The sequence below is a fragment of the Orcinus orca genome, chromosome 6 (assembly GCF_937001465.1).
Source record: "Orcinus orca chromosome 6, mOrcOrc1.1, whole genome shotgun sequence".
In the NCBI taxonomy this organism is placed as follows: domain Eukaryota; kingdom Metazoa; phylum Chordata; class Mammalia; order Artiodactyla; family Delphinidae; genus Orcinus; species Orcinus orca.
The window spans coordinates 95,286,017-95,306,358 of NC_064564.1; the positions used below are offsets into that span (position 1 = coordinate 95,286,017).

Here is a 20,342-nt window from a genome sequence, read left to right on the forward strand (position 1 = left end):
GTCTCAACTGGGCTTTTGGCAAGGGCTGGCAAGAAGAAAATCATACATCCAATTACAGATCAGATATAATAATGTTGCTGAAATAGGCAAAAGCACAGTAGAATAAAAATACTAAAAAACAAGCAAAGAAACAGTCTACCAGTCACTCTATTGATCGAAGAAACTTTCATCTTCCCCGCTGTTATGACTTTAATGGGATTTGCCAACAACCGGAAAATGTAGACTTTCATACAGCCTATTTTTATTATAATTATTTTTATGGTTCATTGTGTGTCATTACGGTGACTTCTGGATCTGTGGTTCCAATCTGCAGATTCAACCAACCATGATGGTGTAGTACTCTAGTATGCATTTATTGAAAAAACATCTACCTATAATTGGACCTGCACAGTTCAAACCAGTGTTGTTCAAGGGGTCAACTGTATATGTTAGTAACTACTTTTCTCACGTGGCCCTAAGAGCCATTCCTGGAAGAACACAGAGTGATGGTCTGAGTGAACAGAGGTCCTGGTTTTGAAGTGCCTCTCCACAGGCGGTGAGATCTGGGACCAACTTATCTCATTCCTCTGGAGGCTTCCAAGCCCTGGCAAAACGAGCTGATACCCAGAGTACCTGTCCTTCCCTGGGCTGACATTGGAATTAGCTGGGGCCTGGACCCACTCCATCCCCGAGATTCTTATGTAATTGTTCTGGGCTTTGACCAGGGCATCAGGATTTTTAAAACTCTCCAGGTGAACCTATCGTGCAGCCAAAGGGGAGATCAGCCTCCTTAGAAGGCTTCTGGGGAGATCAAAATTAAAACTATGTGAAAGGGCTGATCAAGGCTGAAGGTCCTTGGAAGCCTCACAGTTTTCCTGTGCTAGCTATGAATTCTTTCTCCCTTTAACTTTAAAAGGAAAGTAATTCTTGTACTTAAAAAAAAAAGAGATTCCCCTTTCAGCTCAGGCCATCATAGAAAGCAGACGCTAGCTGATGCTTCGTCTTTGGCTCCAAAGGAAATCCAGTCCCACCCTAGTAATCTTGGGCCAAACATCGGTCTGGTCTCCAGGGAGCTCTCTCCAGCTCTCTGGAAGGTCTGGAGGCACGGATGTGACAAGCCACCGAATACCTTCCTCTGCACGGGGAGGGAGGAGGAGAGGACCAAAGGTTTGGGGGAGGGGAGGTAATGTGAATACCGGGTTTCCAAGGAGCAGGGCAATGTGGGACACAGCTGTCAAAAGCCTCTGGGATTCGGGAAAGCCCATGGTAGAGAGAATGTGCCAAGTGATTGAGGAAGAGGCAGGCTGGCTTCGAACCTGATCTGTGGGCAGAAATTGCATGTTGAAGCCCTGATATTAGGAGAGGAATTGCCACCTTGTTTTAGCAGCAGTTCACGCATCCTCCCTCTACTCGCATCTCTTATTTATTTATTTATTTATTTATTTATTTATTTATTTATTTATTTATTTTTGGCTGTGTTGGGTCTCATTGCTGTGCGCAGGCTTTCTCTAGTTGCGGTGAGCAGGGTCTACTCTTCATTGTGATGCGCGGGCTTCTCATTGCAGTGGCTTCTCTTGTTGTGGAGCATGGGCTCTAGGCATGTGGGCTTCAGTAGTTGCAGCACATGGGCTCAGTAGTTGTGGCTTGCGGGCTCTAGAGCGCAGGCTTAGTAGTTATGGTGCACGGGCTTAGTTGCTCTGCGTCATGTGGGATCTTCCCGGACCAGGGCTCGAACCTGTGTCCCCTGCATTGGCAGGCGGATTCTTAACCACTGCACCACCAGGGAAGTCCCTGCATCTCTTCGTTGTTGTCTTGTCACAGGAGTCACAGAAATGTCTCTCAGCTCCTGTAAGCCTCAAGGTCAGATTTCTATACCTTGACCTAACCTTGACGGGCTTCCATTAAGTTAAGTCCTGTCAGTCAGTCATTCAACAGACAATCAAGCCTGGCGTCATCCTCAGGGATTCACCTGGAACAGCAGATTCACATTTCCTGGGGCCTTTGTGCTAATGGTTCCTTGTCCACAAGCACACTTTACATTTGCTAGCGAGATTTCGGATATTTTTTTAATACCAAGCTCCACAGTCCCACTCTTACCAGTTCAACGTCTGCCCTTTCTCACTGCCTAAAGACTGGTTCCCCAAATTCCTTTTGATCAAGTTCATGCAAGTTATTTCATTCATCCAACTATCCGTCCACGAAGCCATTCTCCATCCATCCACCTCCTCAACCATCCTTAATTCATCCAGCCAGCCAGCCATCCATCTGCCCACCCATCTAATCATCCACCCACTTATTTTTCAACCAAGTTCAAATTCCTAGTTCCACACAGTTTGTATGATATTTCTATTATTATCCCATGGAGACAGAATATACTCACAATACGCTAGCTATTTTATTATTATTAATCAAATCATTAATTCCAAAAAATTGGAAGCTTTCTTGGTGCCTGGTATGTGCTGGTTATTACTGAGGATACAGTAACTGCCTGGACTGAGTCATGAAGGTTGAGTAAGCATTTTTCAGGTGAGGAAAGAGGAGTGAGGAGGGGGAGAAGCCTTTCAGGCAGAGAGAACAGCTAGTGCAAAGTTCTGTCGGTAAGAGAGGAAGTACAGTTATAGGGAACTGTGTGGCTCCCAGTGTCAGACTAGCAGGAGGTCTGGAGCCCCCAGGAGCCAAGACTGGAGAGATAAGCAAGGACCAGGTGATGAATGGTCTTGGGTGTCATGCTAAGACGTTCGGGAACTGTTGAAGGGATTTCAGCTTTGCAGCTGCATCTGAAATTGACTTGACTGTTTTGTTTAAAACCAGGAGTAGTTGCCCCCTTCAGAGTCCCTGAGTTCAGTCAAGGGACAACCTCAGAGCCACAACTCATAGACTTGACCTGGAGGCCAGTGACCCCAGGGCCACTGCTCTCTGTCCACACTGTACACAGCCACCCTTTCTCCTCTGACTCATTCTTCTTCTCCCTGTATCTAATCTTTTTCATCCGTCACTTTCCAATACAAGTCTGGAAACCCAGTCAGTAAATGTTTGTTGAATGAATCACTAATTCTTGTTGAAGGGTGTGTGTGTGTGTGCGTGTGTGTGTGCATGTGTGTAAGGCCTCTTGAATTTCTTTCTCCATCCCAGGCCTGCTTTAAATTGCGTAGGTAGAAAGGGACTGGATTAGCAATTTAAAAATCAAGCTATGGGAAAAGAATCTAAAAAAGTGGAAACAGATATGTGTATAACTGATGCACTTTGCTGTACACCTGCAACTAACACAACATTGTAAATCAACTATACTCCGATAAAAATGAAAAAAAAAAAAAATCAAGCTGAGGCCCTGGCTCTCTCACTGACTAGCCGTGCCTCTTGGTCAAATCTCCACATACTCTTGGGCCTCTATTGCTGCATCTATGAGATGGAGTTGGTAGTTCGGACTGGCCTGATGCTTACAGGGTGATTGTGAACAGTGAGGAAGTCCGTGACTGTGAAAGGACTTTGCTAGCTGTAGAGTGCCGGGCATTCACAGGGTAATGTGCCTGCTTCTCCCCTGGTTTAGGCTATCATCATAACGCCTCTAGACGATGGATCTCCTCCATGCCTACTATATCAGACATGGTCCCAGCAGGACATAGTACACTTGGGGAGTATTGAAAAAAATGACTTTTACGAAGGACTGGGTGGGGTTTGGGGAAACCCAGTAGCATTAGGGTAGTATTTCAGGTCGATAACAGGGGGCATCTTGCCTCCTCCCCCAGACTGGAAGGGTCAGGAGGAAAGAGGCAGGGGATCGATTTACTAGCCTCTCCCCCCACTTCCTCCCATCTCCTGCCAGCGCCTTCCATAGGCTGAACCCAACCAGAAGTCAGGGTCAAGGTTATCACTGATGTAGTCCATAAAGCTCAGCCTCCCGAGGCACAGAGCAAAGTGAAGAAGTGTGCAGAGTGGGTCTGGGGGTCAGACAGGAGGTGTCTGGCACAAGTATCCTGCCCAGCTTGGTTGTCTCTCGCCTCCAAGGCTGCTGCCATTGCTTTCAATGCCCTGCCCCCTTGCCCTTTATCTGACTCACTCCTATTCATCATCTAGTCTTTATTCAGGCCTCGTCCCCCAGTAAGCCTTCCTAGAACTCCTTTCTGTCCTGATATTGGTCATACTGTGGGGATTGTTTGCTCTCTGGAGATGGGGGCTCTGTCTTCTTTCTCTCTCTTACCACTCTCCAACCTCTCACCTCCCAGGCCCCTGCCTCTGACCCTGACCCAGTGCCCAACTCAAGACCCATGTGGAGCAAACCCAGAAGGTGTTGGTTGCCCTGAGCTGAACTGTGTGAGCCTGAAACACAGTGCTCGGTGGGTTTCTCCTCTCCCACAAAACCTTCAGTGGCTCCCCATTTTCTGTGAGTCAGAGAAATTCCAAACCTCTTTCTTTGCTGTCTGAGCTGCTCCACTATCTGAGCTCACACTCACCTACCTATCTGATCCCTGGCACCTGTGCCAGCCAGCCTGCTACTTTGGGGATTCCTGTCTTCTCTTGCTATGCCCTGGATTGTTTTGTGATTCACTCCCATTCGGTTCATTTTTGGAAGTTAGTATTTCTTGGTGATGCACGTGAAGTAGGTTGCCTGGGTAACTGGCAGCCTCTACAAAGTTCTGGGAGAATCAGGACACATAACCCTGGGAAACTTACACACACTTTCTCGTCTCCCATTTCAAACAAGATCCTCCGTTACCAGCTCTGAGTTGATAAGGTGCAGGGGTGATGGAAGGTGCAGGAGAGGTCTGCAAATTCATTGGTGATGGAAAGTGCAGGATGGAAAGGTGTTAAAAAGTGATAGAAAGTGCAGGAGAGGTCTGCAAATTCATTGGTTCCTTCTTTCACTAACTGTGACCTTGAATGAGATCCTTCCCTGCCCACCTTTTCAAGAAGAGGGTCATGCTCCCCTCTTTCTGGGAAATCCTGGAGACCATATGACAATTTATATGTGAGCACTTTAAATGAAAAAGCCTTAAGGAAATGTCAGAGGGAGAATTCTGTTCTGAACCCAGGGCAACCCCTTTTGCATTCCCATTAGCCTTCTGGAGAAGGCAGTAGATTCCATTCCACTTGGCCTCTGCTGATGTATGGTAGTTGTGTGTGAGTGTGTATATGTGCTGTATCTGGATGTAACGGGTATTTTCATATCAAATGGTAATTGTTGCAGATTTCTCTAAATCATTTATGCTCATCATACTTAGAAATTAGACTCACATTAGACCTTATATTTAATGCATTCATAAAGAAGCCTGTATTATTATATCACAAATTTTCTTTTTAATATTTTGATAATTGGGGCTTTACACAATTGCTTTCCTTTGTAATCATAGGCAATTTATTGTATGCATGTAAATACATTATCTTGAGAAGGTATTCAGAGACCATAGTGCACCCGTGCGCACGCCTGCGCACACGTACCACAACCTCTAAAGAATGCAGCCTTTATTTGTTTATTTATTTGCCTGTTTGTTTATTGGCTGCGCGTGATCTTAGTTCCCTGATCAGAGATTGAACCCTGGCCCTTGGCAGTGAAAGAGCAGAGTCCTAACCATTGGACCACAGGAGAATTCCCAAGAATCCCGCCTTAGACTCCAGGAAATACCCTCCAGGGAAACTGCAAACACTCAAGGCTACTTATTGCTGTTATCTATAGATGCTCCGGGGAAAACAGAGGGAGGAGCTTGAAAATACAAAGCAGGGGGCATAAAGTGTGAAAAAGTAAATTCAAAGAGGCAGGGGGAAGAGCAGGGAGAGCTTTGGGGCTTAAATTTCACTTCTGCCGTGGACTTGTTCTGTGATTTTGGACAAATTCCCTCCCCTCCCTGACCCTCAGTGTCCCCACCTGTGAAATAGTGATATTGATGATAAAAAAAGAAATATACATGCAATGTGTTTTCCACGAAGCTCGACACACAGAGTCATCACGCAGCCCATGAGAAACGAGGGGGAATGGGGAGCAAGCTTTATGTGCTCTGGGGAGTAGAAGGGGTGGTGAGCAGTTTGGAAAGTGGGCCTTCACCTGCCCTCGCGCACGGCCAGCCTGGGGAGCCTGATGGGGTGCCGACCACCAGGAATCCTCAGAGATGGCCTTCGGGGTCTGAAGAACTGAGAAACCTTGCTCGCAGTGCCAAGCCCCAGCTTCTTCAAAGGACCCCAGTGCCCTGAGGTGGTCAGACTTCGTGGGGCATGAGGCTGGAATCAGTCTGCTTCTTCCCCACTTCAGGGAAAACAGACTGTTAACAGGGCTGTAATGGTCGGGCCTGGAATTCCAAAGCTGTGAGGACACCTTGTCCTCAACTCACCTGGGTCTGCCCGTAGCTGGCAGCTGAGGTCCCCGTGCGGCCGGGTTCTCGTGAGGGCTGGGCACAGACAACGGTACACCCTGGACCTGAGCCTGCTTTTCTGGGTGGTCAAGACAGGACCAGCACTAGGGTGCAGCCAGGGGGCACCCAGGGGCCCAGTTTTAAGGTTTGAGGGCCCTCTCAGGCTCTGACCCTGCACTTCCCCAACCTTGAATGTGCGGGCCTCCTTGAATTTTACGCTGAGTGTGTCTCTTACCTCACCCTAGTCGGGCCCTGGGTCAAGGAGTGTGAGACGAACTTCACAGAGCCTCACGGGCCAACTGTTTCCAGATGGGGCTTCGTACTGAAACCACCTGAAGAGCTTGTTAAAATGCAGAATTCCTCCCAAATCAGAATCTCTGTGGGTGGGACCTTGGAATCTGTATGTATCAATATCCCTTCAGGTCATGATCATGGGGCTATAACCCCAGGCAGAGCCAGGGTTGGCCCTCGGGAAGTGCTGGGCTTACAAAGCACTTTCCCATGCACAAAGCTTATTTGATTTTCACAATGTCCCCATGAGATAGGGCATTTTCCAAAGAGAAAAGTCACTTCAGTGAGTCTGTGGTGGAGCCAGAGGTAGCACTTATTCATTCATTCTTTCATTCGCTCATTCATTCATTTTCATTTCTCAAACATGGATTAGACATCTACTGAGGTACCCCCAGGAAACTGCCACACACATGTGTACATAGACTACTTAGCCTGTGAGGGCCCCGGAGATCAAAGAAGGAGGGGTAGGGAGTGCCTTGGGAGGAGGAGTCCCACAAGGCTTCCTGGAAGAGGTTTTGAGCTGGGTTTTGAAGGCTGAGCGTGATTTCACCATTCATGGAAAGGGCATCCTTGCAGTGGGGAACTGCACATACAAAGTTGTGCTGAGTTGGGCTTGCGAAAGCCTAGTGTACTCAGAGAATGTCGAGCCCCGGGGATTCATTAATTGAGAAGAGGCTGAGTAGGTAGTCTGGGATGAGATTGCTGAGTTTGGATGGTTTCCTTCAGGCCACAGGGAGCCACTAAAGTGTCTGGGCAGAAGAATGACATCAGCCCTATGGTTTAGCTCAGTGCTTCTCAAATGTACTGTGCCTGTGAATCACCGGGGCTTCTTGTTAAAATGCAGATTCTGAGTCCATATGTCTGGGGCGTGGCCTGTCATTCTGCATTGCTAACAAGTTCCAGAGATATGCTGGAACTTGCCGCTAGTCCCTGGAACACACTTGAAGTAGAAAGACTTTAAGTAGCTGTCTGTCCTTCAGATCACTGTGGACCGAGGCAGGGAGAGTCTGGAAGCAGGATAAACATCCAGGCAGGCACTGGGGGACCGAGAGTTGGCTGCTCAGGAAAGCCGTTGTAAATGCTGGAGAGGGTGTGGAGAGGAGGGAGCCCTCCTGCACTGCTGGTGGGGATGCAAACTGATACAGCCACTATGGAGAACAGTATGGAGGTTCCTTAAAAAACTACAAACACAACTACCATACGACCCAGCCATCCCACTCCTGGGCATATACCCTGAGAAAACCATAATTCAAAAAGAGTCATGTTCCACAATGGTCACTTCAGCACTATTTACAATAGCCAGGACGTGGAAGCAACCTAAGTGTCCATCATCGGATGAATGGATAAAGAAGGTGCGGCACATATATACAATGGAATATTACTCAGGCACGAAGAGGAACGTAATTGGGTCATTTGTAGACACTTGGATGGATCTAGAGACTGTCATACAGAGTGAAGGAAGTCCGAAAGAGAAAAACAAGTATCGTATATTAACGCTTATATGTGGAACCTAGAAAAATGATACAGATGAACTGGTTTGCAGGGCAGAAATAGAGACACAGATGTAGAGAACAAACGTATGGACACGAAGCGGGGAAAGTGGAGGGGGGTGGTGATGGTGGTGGGATGAATTGGGAGATTGGGATTGACAGATATACACTAATATATATAAAATAGATAACTAATAAGAACCTGCTATATAAAAAAATAAATTTAAAAAAATTCAAAAATTAAGAAAAAAAAAAAAGAAACGAAGGCTGTTGCTTCTCCCGTCAGCTTTGGGAACCCAGACCCCATCTGGGTTAAGTCATCCTCTACAGGAGAGGTCAGAACTCAGCTTTGCCCATGTCTTTCAGACGGTGAGTCTCAGCAACTGACATCACAGTGCTCTTGGGGGATAGTCATAACCTGTTGATATTCACGCCAGTGCAAGATTTGGAACAATTTTGCTAGCAGAAAATATGACTCTCTCTTCCACGCTGGGGCAAAATAGTACAACCACAAGGGCAGGATCCATAGAATGTTACCAGCTGTTTGGGTGGTTTTCTGGTACGATTTGTGAAGTCTTCATTCTTGTCATCTGCTAGCAGAAGACTGGTGGCAGTTGCCAGAGGCTGGAGGAAAAAAAAATCATGGGAGAATTTACATTTGAGAAAATTCCATTCATTGACTTAATTATTTCTGGGAATTCCGAAAAGACCACCATGATCCTTTAGCCGAGAAAACGCTGGGGCCGGCCTTGGAAATGCTAGAATTTGTCGGCAGGAGCAGCTTTTGAGAAGTCCTGTCGTGTGTCGTTTTGTAGCCTGAATATTTTGCCTGCGTTCGAAATTTTTGAAATATTAAGTAGTGCTATAGCAACATAGGGTGAAATTAACACAGGAAATGAAAATAATTAAAACCAGAGGGGCAGTGATAAATCTTGAAGTCATCACCCTGCCACACTGATCCTTACATGTCAATGTTTCCTGTTTGTTTTTTTCTTCTTCCAGTCCTCATCATTATGCAGACCTACTTTTTTTTTTTTTTTTTTTTTTGCGGTACGCGGGCCTCTCACTGTTGTGGCCACTCACGTTGCGGAGCACAGGCTCCGGACGCGCAGGCTCAGCGGCCATGGCTCACGGGCGTACCCGCTCCGCGGCATGTGGGATCTTCCCGGACCGGGACACGAACCCGCGTCCCCTGCATCGGCAGGGGGACTCTCAACCACTGCGCCACCAGAGAACTCCCAGACCTACTTTTTTTTTTCTTTTTAACGCATCAGCAATTACATTCAATTCTGTTTTCTGCTTGACACTGCAACATAACTATTTTTTCACGTTGTTACGCAGGCCTCATAATCAAGTTCACTGGCTGTATAATTCACTGGCGAGATGTATGATAGTTTATTTAAACCTTGCTATTGGCCATTTCAGTCACATGATGCTATTAAAAATGGGATGAGCAACAGTGTTAGTGGGAGTGTGAAATGGTACAGTCCTTTTGGGAAAGCAATTTGGCAATGTGTATCACAGGCCTAAAAAATCTTCACTGCTTTAGAGCTAGTCATTTCTCTTCTGGGAATCTCTCATAAGGAAATAATCAAAAGTGTAGACCCGGATTTCTGTGTCAAGATGGAAACTTTATGTATCATAGAGAAAAGCTTGAAACAACTAAATGTTCAAACATAGGGGAAGCATTATGTAAATTATTACATAGCTGCACCATGGAATATTATACAGCCATCAAAACTGTTTATGAAGAGCTTATAAATGGAAAATGCTTATGTTATTGTTGAAATAAGCAGGATGTAAGACTATATTGATACTATGATCCCAGCTGTGTAGAATTAGTTTCCCAAGTAGGCATAGAAAAAGACTGGAGAGAAAAACACCAAAATATTAACAGTGGGTGGGAGGACTAGGAGTGATATTCTTTTTCTTGCAACTTCTTCTGTCTTAAAAAAAGTTTACTTTGGGGCTTCCCTGGTGACGCAGTGGTTGAGAGTCTGCCTGCCGATGCAGGGGACGTGGGTTCGTGCCCCGGTCCGGGAAGATCCCATATGCCGCGGAGCGGCTGGGCCCGTGAGCCATGGCCGCTGAGCCTATGTGTCCGGAGCCTGTGCTCCGCAACAGGAGAGGCCACAACAGTGAGAGGCCCGCGTACCACAAAAAAAAAAAAAGTTTACTTTGTTCTGATACAAATTTAACACACATTTATTGAATAAAATTGCAAGCATTAAAGAAATATGTGATGGAGGAAGTTAACCCTTGTTCATGGCCCTCTCTGCCTGTATCTAAAACATGTTTCCAAAATCAGTTTAGTATAAGAATATCAGACCAAACTATTTGAAGCAGTTGTATGTATTTCTCTTTGTCTTGTGGAAATTTTTTGCCTTTTTAAAAAAAAATACATGTATCCTGGGCTTCCCTGGTGGCACAGTGGTTGAGAATCTGCCTGCCAGTGCAGGGGACACGGGTTCGACCCCTGGTCCAGGAGGATCCCACATGCCGCGGAGCAACTAGGCCCGTGTGCCACAGCTGCTGAGCCTGCCCTCTAGAGCCTGCGAGCCACAACTACTGAGCCCGCGTGCCACAACTACTGAAGCCCGCGTGCCTAGAACCCATGCTCCACAGCAAGAGAAGCCACCACAATGAGAAGCCCGCGCACCCCAACGAAGAGTAACCCCCGCTCACTGCAACTACAGAAAGCCCGTGCACAGCAACGAAGACCCAACGCAGCCAAAAATTAATAAATTAAAAAATACATGTATCCTAAGACAATTTAATTTCTACATAATGCAATTTTTGAGTAGTCTGCATTAAAGTATCTGGAAATTTTTTTGTATTTTAATCAGAAAGGAGGATGAAGTTAGCTACCAGGAAAACTTAACACTGCTATGCACATTATCAAATAGGCATTACTATCAAGGTCTGAATTTCTTGGATGCCTTGGATGTGAAGTAAAATAAGTTTGTTGATTAGGTCCTTGTTATTCTAGGTAATTTATATTGACTGAAATTTATTTTTTATAAGGAAAATAGAAAAACGTCTACATTTCTCTACTTTCCAAGTAGTCTATCTGACCAAATTTTTATTTTATAATAATTAGAACAATCTTTAAAACACACACATTCGTCAAGCAAGGATGGGTTAAACAAATTATTGTACATACATTCAGTGGGATACTATATAGTTGTGAAAGATAAGAGTTCCGTATTTACTGACATTGAAATCATGTCTGTAACATGTTAATCGTGATAAAAAGTAAGCTCTAAAATAGGCACACACTAGGATCCTCATTTGTAAATGTCATGTTCCTCCCCCCCCCCCCCCCGCCCCTTTCTCATTCTCACACACACACATTATATTCTAGAAAGGGGTTTGTCTCTAACAGTGGTTACCTCTAAGGGGCAGGAATGTGGGTGATCGTAATTTTCTTTTTGTTTGTTTGAATTTTCTAAATTTGCTAATTGAACAATCAATATTTATATAATCTAGAAAATAAATTTTAAAATTTCTCCCACTTCAATAAAGAAAAAAACGCGAGAAGAAGTAAGATTGGCTCTGGCATGGCAGGTGAGGAACTGCAGAAAGAAATTTAACCCAATGTATTTTCACTGTGTGATTTCCCACTCAGGCCCTCAGGGCTCAGATACACATTCCTATGAAAACCAAGTGACTCACTTATTTCTCCCATCTCCCCCGCTTTCTCATCTCATCTGTACTTCTCTGAATCTTGGCCCTATTCAAGGCTTATGTGGAGCATTCCTTCCTCCAGGAAGGCTTCTCAGATTTCCCCACCCCGACCACCATGCAAATAATATCTTCTGTGGAATGTTTACAGCTCTAGCCCCAGTTCCCTGAGTATCTTATCATCACTCTGTTTGTGTCATGAGGGTTATATAAGATACTAAGATATTATTATTTAAGATATGAAGTACTATCGTGGACTCTAGAAAGAGTTCCTTCAGAACAAGTTTACGTGGACTTTATATATCTGCTTCTCCGGTATCACACACAGCTTGGTAAGTAGTAGGTACACAGTACAACTTTGCTAAAGGACTGAAAGTTTGACACAGGGTCCTTTCTTCCCTGGGAAAAAGGGTCGCTGAGAGATGATATTCACAAATAAACGTGCACTTGAAAAATATGACATCGATGTCAAAGACCCTTACTTACAGAGTAAGCCAGTCAGTATGTGCTAGGGATTGCAGTAAGCACTTAATTTCCCTCAATACGCGTTCAGTAACCCACGGAATAGGTGCTATTAGCTCCAATTTACAGATGAGGATACGGAGGCTGTAATTTGCACAGTCAGGGAGTGGGGCAGACAGGATTTTAACCCATGTCTGTCTGACTCCACAGCCCCTGACCTCTCCACGGGGCAGGAGAGATGCCAGACGAGTGACTCAGGAAATAGAGTCAAAAGTTTCCCTCTTCCAAGGCAAGTGTCCTTTCAGTTCAGGTAGCTAGTAAAAGCTGCCCATCTCATTTATTATTGTCCGGATATCTTGTACTGGATTCCATGTGCCAGTACACTGGTGAAGACACTTTTTTTTTTTTTTTTTAATAACAGGACATTTAGAGCCTGTCTGCTCAATTAAGGGTTTAATTTCCACTCTTCAATCCACGTAACTGATGCCTGTGTCCGACCAACATAACCCCTCCTCTGAACAATATGAAACAAATCAGGGTGTTTTCCTACGTGCAACATCGAGAAATGATCAGCTCTTCCTTCTCTTGCTTCAGCTGAGCACATCTGCTAAGCTTTACTGGGTTATATGCTGGTGATTGTCAATTCAAAAGAGGTGAGACCAGAGATGTCACTGCATGGAAAGAGCAATGTATCAAAAGAACAGAAGTCAGAACTCATTTACTTAAAAGACATTTACAGCCGATGAAAACATTTTTAAAATTATTGAGTATAACTGACATATATCATTGTAGTAGTTTTAGGTGTACAACATAATGATTTAATATATGTACATATTGTGAAATGATTACCACAATAAGTTTAGTTAACATCCATCACCATAGTCACAGTTCTTTTTCTTGTGATGAGAACTTTTAAGATCTACTCTCTTCGCAACTTTCAAATATGCAATACAGTGTTGTTAACTATAGTCGACTTGTTGTACCTTACATCTTATAACTGGAAGTTTGTACCTTTTGACAACCTTCATTCATTTTTCCCAGTCCCTTCCCCATGCATCTGGTAACCACCAATCTGTTCTCTGTTTCAATGAGTTTGTTTTTTTTAAGATTTCGCATGTAAATGAGATCATATAGTATTTGTCTTTCTCTGTTTGCCTTATTTCACTTAGCGTAATGCCCTCAAGGTCCAGTCATGTTGTTGCACATGGCAGGATTCCCTTCTTTTTTATGGCCAAGTAATATTCCATTGTATATATATATACCACATTTTTTTTTTTTGCCGCACCACGCAGCATGTGGGATCTTAGCTCCCTGACCAGGGATCGAACCCGCGCCCCCTGCAGTGGAAGCACAGAGTCTTAACCACTGGACCACCAGGGAAGTCTCTGTACCACATCTTTTTTATCCATTCATCCATTGATGGACACTTACGTTGTTTTCATATCTTGGCTATTGTAATTAATGCTGCCATGAACGTAGAAGTGCAGATATATTCTCAAGATAGTGATTTTATTTCCTTTGGATAAATACCTAACAGTGGAATCACTGGATCCATTTGCTGTAGTTACAGTTACAATCTATAGTCACCACGAAAACGGAATTAGTGACTATTGTGCTGTAGCTCCTACAGGAAATTCAGGGTTAGGTTCCTTCAAGCCTCTGGTCACAACATTTTCATCAACTGATCAATACACAACCTTGTGGTATGTGTTTCTGTTTAGAGGCACCTTATTTAATATATAATGCTGACTCATTAGCATTGAACTCACAGCCAAAAGCACCATAACTCACACCTGGATGAAGTTTATCTAACTTGTATTTTCTTCGTAAGGCACGTCACAGCTTCCTGTGCTTTGGAACATCAGACAGCACTTCAGCACTGCTCTTGGGGCTCATTTTAAACAGTGAAATCATAAGCACAAAATCATAACCAAAAGCACAAAAATGTGAAAAACGTGGCACTAAATAGACCATGAAAAGGACACTTGTTTACAGCCTGAGAGCTCACACGTGATCCCAGCTGGGAACATTTGTGTCATAGTTTGCCAGGGCTACTGTAATAACAACAAGCAAAACCTGGGTGGTTCAACAGAATTTCATTTTCTCACAGTTCTGGAGCTGGAAGTCTGAGGACAAGGTGTTGGCAAGTTTGGTTTCTCCCAGGGCCCCTCTCCTTGGTTTGTAGATGGTCACCTTCTTGCTATGACCTCACATGATCATTCCTCCTATCTCTCTGTGTGTCCTAACCTCCCCTTCGGATAAGGATACCAGTCAGATTGGATTAGAATCCACCTAACGGCCTCATTTTAACTTAATTATCTCTTTAAAGGCCCAATCTCCAAATACAGTCACATTCTGAGGTTAGGGCTTCAACACATGAATTTGGGGGGACACAATTTAGTCCATAACCGTATATGTCAGGGAACAAATTTTTTGCTACTCTGCGGTTATCTGCGAACGAGCTCGAAATCTCTGTGAGCATTGATTTGGGGGTTACAAATACATTTTAGCAAGTAGGTGAATTCATAAGTAAGGAATAATAATTTGAGAATCATGAAGGTTGACTGTAATTGCATCAAACACGACTATTGAATAAGAAATCTGGTCGGCTGTTGAATTTTTTGATACTTGCAAGGCTGGTCTAAGATAAACCTGCGACTCTAGGAAGATCACGTTCCTTAGACATGGACCGAGATTCGCTGTCTGGGTAACTAATGAGAAGGGAGCCTGAGCTTTTCTGTAATGCCTTGGTAGCCTCCTCCTCTTTCGTGAATTCTTCTCTTTGAGAGAAAGCATGTTTAGTTGTGGTTTTTTTTTGCGGTACGCGGGCCTCTCACTGTTGTGGCCTCTCCCGTTGCGGAGCACAGGCTCCGGACTCGCAGGCTCGGCGGCCGTGGCTCGTGGGCCCAGCCGCTCCGTGGCATGTGGGATCTTCCCGGACCGGGGCACGAACCCATGTCCCCTGCTTCGGCAGGCGGACTCTCAACCACTGCGCCACCAGGGAAGCCCCAAGTTTAGTTTTAAAACGAGAAAAACAATAGTGCATGTAAAGCTTCTGGCCTCACGCAAAACATTGTAAACCGAGCTATAAATCCGGGGAACACAATGTCTTCACACTCTGTAGCTTTCTAGAAAATCTAAGCCAGACAACTGGAGGGCTGGGGCTGGGGAATGGAGGGTAATTTCTCACACCCTTCCAATGCTAGCAGTCGCTGCAGTAGGTTCCTATTTATTTTCTCATTCAGCTCTCACAAAGCTCGTGGAGCGGGCACGACAGTAATTGTTGGAGTTAAGAAGGAGGTTGAGTTGCGTGAAATCATCTGGCTGCTTAGGGCTCAGCATCAGCACCAGGGCCTTTAAACTCCCCAAACTTGTCCTCTTTCTTTGACTTTGAGTTGGAACTAACTGAATTGGTCCCAGATGTTGCTATCAATGCGTCCATGTTTAAGAAGATCAACACTTCTTTCTAAGCTTTGAGGTGTTTGTGAATTCTTTTACTTTTCTACACTCATTCCTTGCGTATCTATTATATGCAAGAGAGGGGATGGGTGTAGGGATCCAAAAGTGAGTGAGCGCTGGCCCTTACCATGGTGGAATTCCGAGTGTCTAGAGTACTGCCCCATAGAACTATAAAAATGAGCCACATAGGCAATTTTAACTTGTCTAGTAGCTACAACAGAAAACTGAAACAGATGAAATTAACTTGAGGGTATATTTATTTAACCCAATATATCCAAAAAATGATCATTTCAACCTATAGTCAATGAGGTAATGTTAATGAGATATTTTACATTCTCTTATTCCTGTTACTTCTTTTTTCAAATGCAGTATGGATTTTACACCCATAGCACCTCTCGATTTGTACCAGCCACACTGGCAGTGCTCAGTAGCTACATGTGGCTAGTGGCTGCCATATTGGATGGTGCATGTCTAGGGGCACGTGTCTCTAAACTAATTCATATGCCACCGTGGGATGCTGGCCAGGATGAAGCCTCTCCTCTGTGTCCTGGGGACACGGAGAGGGAGCATTTCTGGGAATTGCTTCCCAAGTCTTTCCAGGGAAGGAGACTTTTGAGTTGGGACTTGATTGATGGGAAGGGCATCCTTGGCAAAGGTAGGAGCACCTTTCTGGAGGCTGGTGAAAGGAGGAGGCCCAATTCCCTAAGCCGGTTGGTTCTGACATTCTTTAGGTTGACTTGAGTGTGGCAGAGGGACTTGAGTTCAGGAGGGACAACAATTTTCAGACCTGATGAGTTTGCTCAGCGCTTAGAACTTAGTAAGCTTAGAACTAAGTAAGCCAAACCCTGTTCTCTAGGAGCTGATCTCTAGACCAATGCTTCTCAGACTCCAGTGGGCATCAGAGCCACTTGGGGGGCTCGTGGAAACACCGATTCCTTGGCCCTACCCCAGAGTTCCTGATTTAGTAGACTTGGGATGGGGCCTGAAAATTTGTGTTTCTAGCAAGCTCCAAGACACTGCTGCTTGGAGAAACAGTCTTAGAGAACCATTGGTCTAGCAGATGAGTAAAGCCATTAAACATTCATTCAACAAACATTCCCAGTTTAGCACTTTGGGGCAGGCACTGCTTCAGCACTGGGGATATAGTGGCGAGCAAGACAAGTGAAGTCCCCTTCTTCAGTGGAGCTTTGGGCAGGGACACAAATAACGGACGTAACGTGGTGACCTCAGGGATCTGCAGTTGACCAGATAATAACAGCCTACCATTCGCCCTACAACTCTGATGCTTATAAAAATTACGAGATTGTTTCTACCCCCCAAGAGAAACATCTGTCAGAAGGGATATACCATTTAATGAGAACTATGTGACACACTTTGTGCCAAGGACTTTACAAATATAATCACGTAGTATTCTGACTATGGGATAAGCACTGATACTTGCTTTTTGTTGTGGAGTAACTGATTTTCAAAAAGTTTGGTGGAGTAACTTGGCCCTATTCCCACAGTTAGTTTATGGTTTGTCTCTGATCTGTCTGTTGGTTCATGGTGGTTCCTTTGGTCTGGTCCTCTTAGCAACGCTTCCCTCCTCCAGGTTTTCTAGTTAACTTCTCTTGTTTGTCTTTCAGATCCCTGATCAACCACCAGTTCTTCAGAAAAGTCTTTCTTGACCTCCCTGATGAGTTTCACTGGCGTATTTATTCATGATTTAGTTCACAGGGTCTGTCACATGGTGGCCGCTTAATACAATTTGTTGATTGAATGAAGGAGTTAATGCATTTGATGAAATCAGCGACGGCTTCTTGCCTTATTGGGCTGAAAAGAAGTCATTCCAGGAAACTGGAGAAAGGAGAAAAGCTGCCTGGCAGTTAAAACCAGAGACAGGGGCTTCCCTGGTGGCGCAGTGGTTGGGAGTCCGCCTGCCGATGCAGGAGACGCGGGTTCGTGCCCTGGTCCGGGGGGCTCCCACGTGCCGCGGAGCGGCTGGGCCCGTGGGCCATGGCCGCTGAGCTTGTGCGTCCGGAGCCTGTGCTCCACAACGGGAGAGGCCACAGCAGTGAGAGGCCCGCGTACAGCAAAAACAAAAAACCAAAAAAACCAAAAAAAAAACAAAACAGAGACAGCCTTGAACCTGGAGGGGTGGAGGCCCGAGGTGGGGACCAGGCATTCTGCACAGACCTGGGATTTGGGTAGATAGGGAGGGGTCATCCTGGGGAGAGATTGTAGAGGTAGATGTGGAATCCTGAAAAACAAGTTCAGGAAATCAGGGAGCCCCTGAATGTTTCCGGGCAGCCGAGCCACATGTAGCTTTTTTTCTGTTTTGGAGGAAAAACGCAACTCCTTAGGCACCTGTGATGGGTGCTTGGTGCGGGGTCAGTAGGATGAATCATAGTTCAGATTCAAGCTCCAAATCCATATTATTAGGGTCAAGTCCAATTCCAGCCCTTAATAGCATGTGACTGTGGGCAAGACGCTTAACCTTTGTGAAGCTCAGTTTTGTCCTCTGAAAAACAGGCAAAAACAAACAAAAAACCATTACTGAATCCATTGTGTTGGCTTTGAGGATTAAATGAGTTACTATAGGGTGAATTGTCTGAGATAAAGTCTGACACGTGGAGAGCATTAGCTGTTATTAAGGAGATGAATCTCTTCTCGTCTCTCTTTTCTCCTTTCCATCTCTTCCTCCTCTCTCCATACGTTGCCCACGAGAAGATTATTAAGGGCTCCTGGGTGGAACTCTAGAACCAGCTCTTGGCATCCGGGTAGGTGGCATGTCACCGAGGGGCCAAAAGACAGCGTCCGTGGGTGGCAGGGCAAGGCGTGAGGCCAAGCTGGTCACAGCCTGTGGCATTTGGTTCCATACCTGGTTCCCCACCAGTGACAAAAGGCAGGTCATTCACCTCTTGGTGTCTCAGTTTCGACGTCTGCATCGGGGGACCACAAGCCCAGCTGAACCTCACCGCTACTCTGATCCCCTCACTGCCCCAAGTTCGTAGTCTCCCCCCCGGGGAAATAATTTAGCAACTGCTGCGGCCAGTGAGGGGCTGAGTCCAAATCAGATGAATGCCAGGATACACGCTAATCTCAAGGGAAGTCCCTGCCTGCAGTGAGACTGCATGGCACTCACCTCCACAAACTACAGAGCAACAGATGACGCTTCAAGAAGGAAAAACAAACTTTCTGAGTTCACTTGGCTGCAGAACATCTTAGGAGACCGAATTACAGTAAAGCTAAAAAGAAGACCTGGGAGGACCAGTGTGCTTTTTTCCTTAAATGCACAAAAGGTTTCTCTTTTCTACCTGACTGAGAACAGCATAATTCAACAGGCACATTTTGCCTTATTTTGTTGCGTAGGACCCAGAAAAGCTCAGGGGAGAAAGAGTTCCTGAGATTGTAGCTTACTGCTAGACGAGCCAACCCAGGGAAAGTTATTTTTATACCTAGTGGGTTATTTTTTCTTCCTTCTCCTTTCAGCTGCCTGGTGTTTATCCTCACAATTAGGGGGTCTGTCTTGTGAAACAAAGTATTTTTTCTTTCTTTCCTTGATTATAAAAGGCATACATGTTCATTGTAGAAAATTAGAAACTACCAAAAAAAAAAAAAAAGAGAGAGAGAGAGACATCTGTCATTCAAAGATAAACATGGTTAATACCTCGATACATTTTCTTCTGGTTTTGGGGTTTTCTTTAATGCTTCTTTTAAATAGTTAAGTCCATAGGATACATATAGCTTTGTATCCCACAGTTGTAAGGAAATATTTCTGACACACGGCAGAATGCACTGCACGCCCTTTCCCATCATCCCTTACCCCAGAGGTAAGTTTGTTCATTATTCCCTTTCTTTTCTTTAATGTTTTTCACATATTCAGGTGTCAATAAACAATATAGTGTTACATTTTTCATGTTTTTGATTTGTGTAAATGCCAGCATAATGAATGTTAGAATGTTACCAATGCCATAATGAATGTTAACAATGCCATAATGAATGTTCACAATGCCAAGAAACCTATGGGGACTGGTCACCTGGTGACTCTGGGTGGATCACCACAGACTTCAAGTTGATCCTTGTGTGCTGTGAGGACAGTAGAAGTATTATCATTTTCTATGTGAGTCAAGACACAAAGAATAGTTAGGAAACCATTGCTTTTATATTTGATTCCTTAAAAGTTTGTGATAGTCAACCATGACAATGAGTTTATTTCTAGTTCATTCATTTTTACTATTGTATATGTATGAGTGTATCACACATTACGAGATTTTTCCATTATCCTGCAGATGGCCATTTGGGTTGTTTCTGGTGTTTGGCTATTTCAGACAATGCTTCTGGGAACTCCCTGTTAGTCCAGTGGTTAGGACTTGGCTCTTTTGCTGCCGTGGCCCGGGTTCAATCCCTGGTCAGGGAACTAAGATCCTGTAAGCTGCATGGTGCAGCCCAAAACAAAAGAAAAACAGACAAATCAAACAATGCTTTTGTGAACCTCCTTAGGCCTGTCTCCTGCCTCACGTGTGTAAGAATCCTTAATTTAGGACATACATCTATGCTCGGTCATAGGGTGTGTGCATTCCCAAACATATTGAAACATACTGAAAAATGGCAAATCATTTTCCAAAGTTATTGCCCAATTTAGTGCTCCAGATAC

The 20,342-nt window shown here is 44.8% G+C and overlaps 1 non-coding gene across 1 annotated transcript; it reads left to right on the plus strand.

Moving 5' to 3' along the window:
• The first annotated feature begins 20,033 nt into the window (after window positions 1-20,033).
• TRNAK-UUU (transfer RNA lysine (anticodon UUU)) lies at window positions 20,034-20,105 on the plus strand. The gene has a single exon. It is a non-coding gene; the product is annotated as a tRNA-Lys (tRNA).
• The last annotated feature ends 237 nt before the right edge of the window (window positions 20,106-20,342 follow it).